We start from the raw sequence: 8287 nt of genomic DNA, 5'->3' as shown, positions 1-8287 counted from the left end.
CATTGTGGTTGACAAGCTTCAATTCTGACCACTCCTATCCAAATATGACAAGCACAGTGGTCCCTATAAGACTGAAGAAGGGACCAATCAACTAGACCTCCTCCAAATGGAGGTCTAATGATCCTATCAGCAACTAGCCTTGACCTTGGTTGTGGTTGTGGTTGTAGCTCTAACTGCTGTTTTCATCGCTCATCATCACGACATTGACGCCCCGACATAGTCACTCTATGATGTCTCTCTGCAATATTTTCTCCTTCCTGCAACGAGCCTTCATTGGAGGGGTCACGTTTAGCAATGTATGATGTTTGCTTCGTGCGAGCCATCTGAAGAAAATAAGTCAGTAATCATTTAGAATAAACAATTATATTTAACTAAGAAAATTTTAAAAAACATTACATTTGTCCTAAAAAATAATAAACATCAAGACACATTTTGAATTAAAAATAAATAAAAGTAAGAAAAAAACTAAACTAAGAAAAAAAATAAGAAACATTTAAAAAATTGGGTTTAGAATACCACAACAGAATCATGATTTTGTTGTGTTTCATCAAAAGACACTAGGATTGTTATTTCGTTGTGTTGTTTTTCCAGGATTCTGTTGTGTCTTTCTAAACCCCAAAAAAAATATGTAACAAAATTATGATTCAATTGTTTTAGAATACACAATGAAATTGCATTCTGTTACATGTTTTTCTAGAAAAAAAATAAACACAATTGTGATTCCTTTGCTGATACATCTATAACAAAATCATGATTTCATTGAACAAGACATGGCAGAAAAAATACATGAGACGCGAGGGAGAAGGGTTGGGTGCAAGTTGAGGAAAGAGAGGGAAAATGAAGAGGGTTGGGAAGGATAGGAGTTGGGAAAGGGAAGGAGAGGAAGAGAGGGTTAGGAAGGAGAACAATTGGGGAAGAGAGAAGAGGAAGGGAGTGCCAGGAAAGAGGGGCAAGAGCATGGGGGAGAGGGAAGGGTGGAGAAATTCAAATGGGAGGCAGAATGGGGATTTCTCATGGAGATAGGGGCCAAAAGTAACTTTTATAGGGACCATTAGCAACACCAAAGAAGAATAGCCCAACTTGACCCAGTCCAATATATGCCACTTTTTTTCCCCTATTTTTTTCTCTTCCCCTGTTAACCTAAACAAGCACGAAGTACGAACAACATAGTATAGTAAAAAACAAAGGGTAACAGGTAGCACGCGGAATTCATATTTTTAAAGTTTTGAGTTTAAAATTATTTACATTATCATTTAATCAAAAAATTATCCATTTATTTCCAATTATTTAAAATCTAATGTCAGGATTTAAATCTTGAAGAACACAAATTATTATCACCTATCTAAATCATTATTGATGTATTTTGTCATATTATTCGTGATGCTCGAGGGTTCTACAATTATCGACATACCGTTAAGGTGGTGGGTTCTTTTTGCAAAAGAATCTTAAGGCAAGAGAAAAACGAAAGAGGTTGAAGGAAATGTGAACACGAGTGGCATGCATATTAATTCAATGAGGTAGTATGTACACCGACAAAAGGACACTATATATGTCGGTTCTTTAAATTAAATTCGAAGTTGCCTTTTTATTTCCAAACCTTAATTTGTTGATATTTTAATTTTGTTCTTATTAATATTGCAATTGTGTATTTGTATCTCTAGTTTTCTGCTATCCGCTGTGAGATTTAATTTGTTATGCGAAAAGTATGTGACTTATTAAGAATTAATAAATAAATAATAATTAATGATTATGAGTATAATTGTAAATGGATCATGAGTTTAAGTAAAATAATTTTTAGAAATAATTATTATTTGATGAGAATAATAATTTTAAAAAATTAATATTTATTAACGTGAAATAAGGTTTCTTTTTTAATATTAGAATATTATCTTAATCCTAACTATTATTGTTGAAAATAGAGAAAAGAGAAAGAAGAATTAAAAGAAATCAAATCTTATTTTTTTTTTCTCTATCAAGGAATCAAAATGTACTTAAAAAAATTCATTATAAAAAAATATACATATTATTTATCTATTATTTATAAGAATTATTAATTTTAAAATCCTATTAATTTTTTTATTATTGTGATCCTAAGAAAACTATTAAAACTTACACTTGCTACCTGCGTGTGTTCACGGAAGGTATTGCATAGTGAGTTGCAACTAATTTTCGTGCATCTTTCTTCTCTTCTTGTACCATACATTATATATTTTTCCTCTCTTCTAAACAAGAAAAGGATTCTCTCCTCTCTCTTTTAACCAAATTAAATAAGATATTTTCTCCTGTCTTTTTTCCTCTTTTTATGAATTTCCTCAACATTAGAGAATCTCACAGGCTTCAATAAAAGCTTGCAAAATCACTCAGTGAAAACTCAATTAATCGAAAGACGTGAATATTCAAACTTAAAAACCTTTTCATCAATTAAGCATATGTTAGGTGTGAATATATATTACTTCCTTTACAAGAAAAATTAATAAATAGATAAAAGATAATGATAATTTATAAAATTAATCTTAAAATATTAACATTATATTAAAAAATTAAAGTGACACTTAGGAATATTAATGAAAAAAATAATTAATATTTTGGAACGGATGAAATATGTGTTTTCTATGAATGCAATAATATTAACATGAGGAGGTACGTATTCTTCCTTCAAAGCATAATTAGGAAATTAAACTATTTAAAGGTTTCCCTTTCACGTTACACACGTAAGAATCATCCAAAAACATCAAACCAAAAGTAGCGTGGAATTATATATATCGTGGTGCTCGTGGCTTGTCCTTGCATTGCCGAAAAAATATAAAGTACCTCGACACAAAATTGACCTAACTATAACATTTCTTCTTTTGTGGAGCATCACTATTCAATAGAACAGGACGAGGCATTAATAAATGCCACAAAGCAAGGCAATACACTTATACACTAATGTCTATTACATCACATCATCACCAAACTAAAATGACATTGACTTGTAAATATAGAATAGTAAAGTAACGAGGACTACGTACATTTGAACAAAACTCGCTTAAATTTCCTAGTAAATTTACAATAAAAGAGGGTGAGCATGCGTTACATCATGAGGATGATGTAAGTATAGTAACCTCACACATTTATGTTCACACTTCTATAATTTGTTTTACATTTCAGAAACTTAAATGTTCAAAGTAATGTATAATCTGTCATAAAATAATTTATAAATAAAATATTTACAACTAGACTTATTTCGACTCGTTTAAATGAACAATTAAATTTAAAGTACCATATATAATTTAATAGACTATTCTTACGTCTTTTACTACAATCATGTCATGTGAGTTTCGTCTGGACCGTTTACGGTCAAATATTATATAAAAATGAAACCATGCATAATTTACTAGAGATTATGAAATTTCATTTCATGTAAGTTTCATCTTGTTTGCGATCAAATATTATATAAAAATGAAATCATGGCTAGTGAAGTAGAATAGATTAGGATTGTTAGTAGGTTGCATTATTTTTAATCTCTAAGTGTAATTATAATTAAGTAATTAAGTTAGTTAATTAGGGTATATTTCTTCAACAACAAAAAAGTTAGTTAGGCTATTAATTAAACTATTCTTTTTTTTTTTAACAACAGCAAAACAATTTTATTATAGACAGTGATAACTACAAGGCGTACCAAGTTACCACACGGAAACATTACATCAGAAAACACTATAGCAGAATCAATTAAAGTATTCTTTTAATTATAGAATAAGATTGGACATAAAAAGTTCAATTTTTTGATGAAAATAATTTTTAACTAAGTTTTACTTTTTTTTTATTATCAAATTTCAGATTAATTAAAGTCTCTTTTCTCTAATATCCACGTTGGACGAATTCTTTAGATTTATCACGTACGACCTAACCTATCAAAGTGCTGAAGATTCTTGATTCATTTTATCAAGGATAGCACCTTATCAACATGAGTACTTTTTAAGTTGTTCTGGATCAAACTTAATTGGTGTTGATGTTATTTTAATCTCTCTTAAGTATTTCTTTAAATGCTTTGGATTTCAATATTATTGTCGCACTTTGTTGACTTTCTTAATATTGTTTTACTTGCTATACGAACTTCAAGATTAATTTTTCTATCCATCAATTGAAGTTGTGGAGATATATACAGTGTGTTAATTATTGTTCAACTCTTAAAAAATCATTGTTTAAATTCTATGGATTAGTATTACTTTTTTGTCGCGTAATAATCATCGTAGAAGTAAAAATTATTTTAAAATAATTATTTTAATTTTTAATATTAATTTTTTTTATTTATATTCCTTATAATAATATTAATGTCATAGGTAATAAAAACTAAAAATGAATTAATGATAATAGGGTTAATTTTGTAAAATTGTTATTATTTTTTATTCATTTATTAATTTTTCTTAGTTTATATAGAATAACTTAGAACAACAATTATAATAAGATGAAAGAAGTATAATATATGAGGTACAACAATTGATCCTCGATAGAATAACTTATTATTTTTTCACTTTTTTTTTCTTTAATTGAATATCGATAAGTTATTCTTTTAAAGGTAAGATTTTTTGGGCCTATACATTAATGATGATAGAGTTAATTTTCTGGAAGTATAATAAGTTAATTTTTTTCACTATTGCTATGCTAAAGGTAAGATTTTCTTTTAAAGCCGCTCAAGTAATTTCTTTTAAAAAAAGAAGAGCAAGCAAGACAAGAAAGATAAGGCTTGAAAGCTGCGAAGAAAGAAAGTCGAGCTGTGAAATCGGTGTGGTGAGGTATTGGAAGTGTTTAGCGAATTTAAAGACACTAAAAAAGAGCATCATGCTATATTGGTAGAGCTTCAGCAAAACTAGGTTGGTAGCTTTCGCTAATGAGAGATGGATTTGGGGATTCGATTAGGTCTCCTAATTCATGGAATTCATTTTCTCTTTATTAGTTTCTTTTTAAAGCAACATTCTCCCTTGACTCGATCTTTAATTGAATTATTGATAGAATAACTTATTATTTTTTTCACTTTTTTTCTTTTTAAAGGTAGTCCTTTTCTTACCCCCGATCGATAACTCGCTTGTTCAGTACTGCTAACTCTTTCTTTTTTGAGGATGTCCTCTCCTAGGGACTACCGTAGTTTCGATTGTTGAATCTCGTGCAAGTTAGGTTGTGCTTGTATTGGCTGCAAGCGGAATGTAGGCGTTCACTACAACAAATCTGTTAAATAATGGAGGTTATTTTTTCATTTAGTGCAGGTTTTTACCCTCCGCAAAATAAATTACGGAGGTTTTCAAAAACCTCCGCAGTTATATTCGCCACAAGCAATTAGCGGCGGTTTTCAAAAACCTCTGGTATCGAGAATATTTTGCAAACGTTTTTTTGTAGAGGTTTTGAACCTACGCTGTCATACCCTAATTTCGTTTGGGGACCATTGCTTGATGGCATGCAACATTTGTTTGACCACTTCGAGGTACTTGGCACCCTTTGTTGCACAAAATGCGAAGTTCCGTGACATGCCAAAGATCAAAAGGAAGCATTGTTACACAATTCATGAGATTTCTTAACATGCCGGAAATCAAAAGGAAGCATTTTTACGCAATCCGTGAGGTTCCGCAACATTACGAAAGTCAAAAAAGGAGTAATTACGTGACCCGTAAGGCTCTGTAACCTTACGGAAAGAAAACAAGTATCGTTACGAAATTCGTAAAGTTTCATAACGTTACGGAAAAAGAATCATAAAAAAAAGCAAGGGGGTGTATTTAGTAAAAAAAGGGGGGTGCAAATAGCAACCAGGCCCACTTGGGCCTTCCAGGATGTTCCTCCAGAAGGCGGTTGCTTCTGGAGGAAGCAACCTGGCTCGCCTGGGCGAGCTGGGTGGCAAGCTCCTCCCCTATTTTCCTATAAATAGGGGGAGGAGTGAAGGAGAAAGGGGTTCAACCCTCTTGGTATTTCGGGATCACTTAAAATTAGTGAGAAAAAGTGTTTCCGTGAAGAAAATCCAAGCCGAGGCGCTTCCGTAACATTTCCGTGGGTGATTTCGCGAAGATTTTCAACCGTTCTTCATCGTTTGTCGTTCGTTCTTCGTCGTTCTTCGGTCTTCAACTGGTAAATTCCCGAAATCAAACTTTTCAATTCATTCTATGTACCCTTAGTGGTTCCTATTTGTTTCATGTACTTTTATTTTCGTTTCATTTACTTTCCGTACCCCCTTTTGACGTGCTTCAGTCATTTACTTAAGTCATTTTCTCGCCTAATAAAAAAATAAAGTAAATTTCCACCGATCATTTGATTTGTAATATCCGTTAATTTCTGTTAAAAAGAAATCCGACCGTTCGATCATGCCGTAACCACGTTGGAAACTAAAAAGAGGTAAAATAATAATATAATAATCAAAAATATCTTTTAGTAAAATAAACAAAAAAAAATCAATCGGACGTTTCTCTTTCTTAATTGAATTGACTAATAACTAAAGTGAAACTAAGGCTAAAATCAACTCGCAAAGTCAAGCTCGTCCGCAAAAAATCACTAAAAAGGATTTTAAGGGTCGATACCTCAGTTTTTTCTCACCAAGTAAAAATGGATCATTTTAAGGTCCAACGCCTTAAAAGGACCACCTTCCAAGTAAGAAGAATCGCTTGATTCGCCTTTTAGAAAGAACTACGTAGGTCTGATTTCCTCTTCGATGGAGGGTACGTAGGAGCAAGAGCCCCGCTTTTGTTGACCTCAAAATAAAAAGAAATAAAAATTTAGATACATAATTTCACACAATTCTAATCTAAGGCTGTTGTCCTTTGGGACAAACGTGAGAGGTGCTAATACCTTCCTCAAACGTAAATATAACTCCCGAATCTGGAATATTCTTCATGACCGGTTTCCTTTGATTTTTCCGACGTTTTCCACAAATAAACGTTGGTGGCGACTCCGTGCATTTTCCTCTCATGGAAGACGCACCCGTGAGCCTCGCCTCGCTCGCCCGTAAAAGGGTAGGTTGAGACAGTTGGCGACTCCACTGAGGATTGTTTTTGTGAGTTAGGCCTATTTTAGGAAAGTGTGGAATTGTGAAACTTTGTGTGTGCATTTTTTTTGAACTGTGTAAATATAATAAATGCTGTCTTTTCCACATTTTTACACTGCATTCTAAGCACCCACGGGTTTGAGTAAAAAAGTGGCCCTATACCCGGGTCTATGGAAATCTAAGGAGTGGAGGTGAATCTATGATCATGCTAGGTCTCTGACTTGCTTGATAATAGTGAAACCTCGTCTAGAGCTTTCTCTCTTTATAATGTGTTGTCGCTGGTATTCCATGCCGCCGCAATATTATTATCTTGAGTGATGATACCTCTAGAAAACAGCCATGTGAGATATGGATCGTTGGGAGTAGTTATTAGAGACCCCTAGATATTATCCTATAGGTCCCCAAATAGAAGCATGGAGCAAGCACGCTCTGTGCCATTTGTTCTCATGCATTCTTTTGCGAATAGCACATAAATTATAGTTTTGCTGTATAGCTAGTGATATCTGGTCTCTTTAGAGTAATGCGTCACTTTTTAATGCATACGTTGGGGCGTCGCAATGCCTAGAGCGTAGTATTAAAAAGATGGATCTTTTTCGGTCTCGTATATGTAAATTACCACTTGTTTTTCTTTTCATTTCATGCTTGCGCATTGCATCATTCATATCGGAGCCTTGATTCACCCCTTTTTAGGTAAATGATGGGGACAAATCAAATCGAAAAAAGATTCTATCAAGTCAAGATTAAGGGCCTAGATGTCACCAGCCTTAAGGAGTTGGGACGGTTGATAGGACCCCTCCAAAGGCAAGCCTTCTGCAAAGGGTACGGAAAGATTTTAGATTTGACCACAGCGGAGGTATTTACGGAAGCCATTGTATCCCTCACCCAATACTATGACCAGCCATTGAGATGCTTCACGTTTGGGGACTTCCAAATAGTACCGACTGTTGAAGAATTTGAGGAGATTCTAGGATGCCCTCTTGGGGGAAGAAAGCCGTATCTTTTCTATGGGTTTCTTCCCTCCTTGAGCAAGATTGCAGCTGTGGTTGGAGATTCGGCAAGAGAGTTGGATCGTATGAAGCAAACTCGAAACGACGTAGTGGGCCTACCGCGGAAATACTTGGAAGGCAAGGCAAAGGATATGGAGAATCAAGAGGAGTGGGTCCCGTTTGCGGATATACTAGCTTTGCTAATTGTTGGGGTTGTCCTCTTTCCAAACGTGGACGGTTTAGTGGACCTAGCCGCGATTGATGCTTTCCTTGCATATCACCATAGCAAGGAGAGCCC

The sequence above is a fragment of the Glycine max genome, chromosome 14 (genome assembly GCF_000004515.6).
Source record: "Glycine max cultivar Williams 82 chromosome 14, Glycine_max_v4.0, whole genome shotgun sequence".
NCBI lineage: Eukaryota > Viridiplantae > Streptophyta > Magnoliopsida > Fabales > Fabaceae > Glycine > Glycine max.
Note: the sequence above shows the minus strand (reverse complement) of the source record.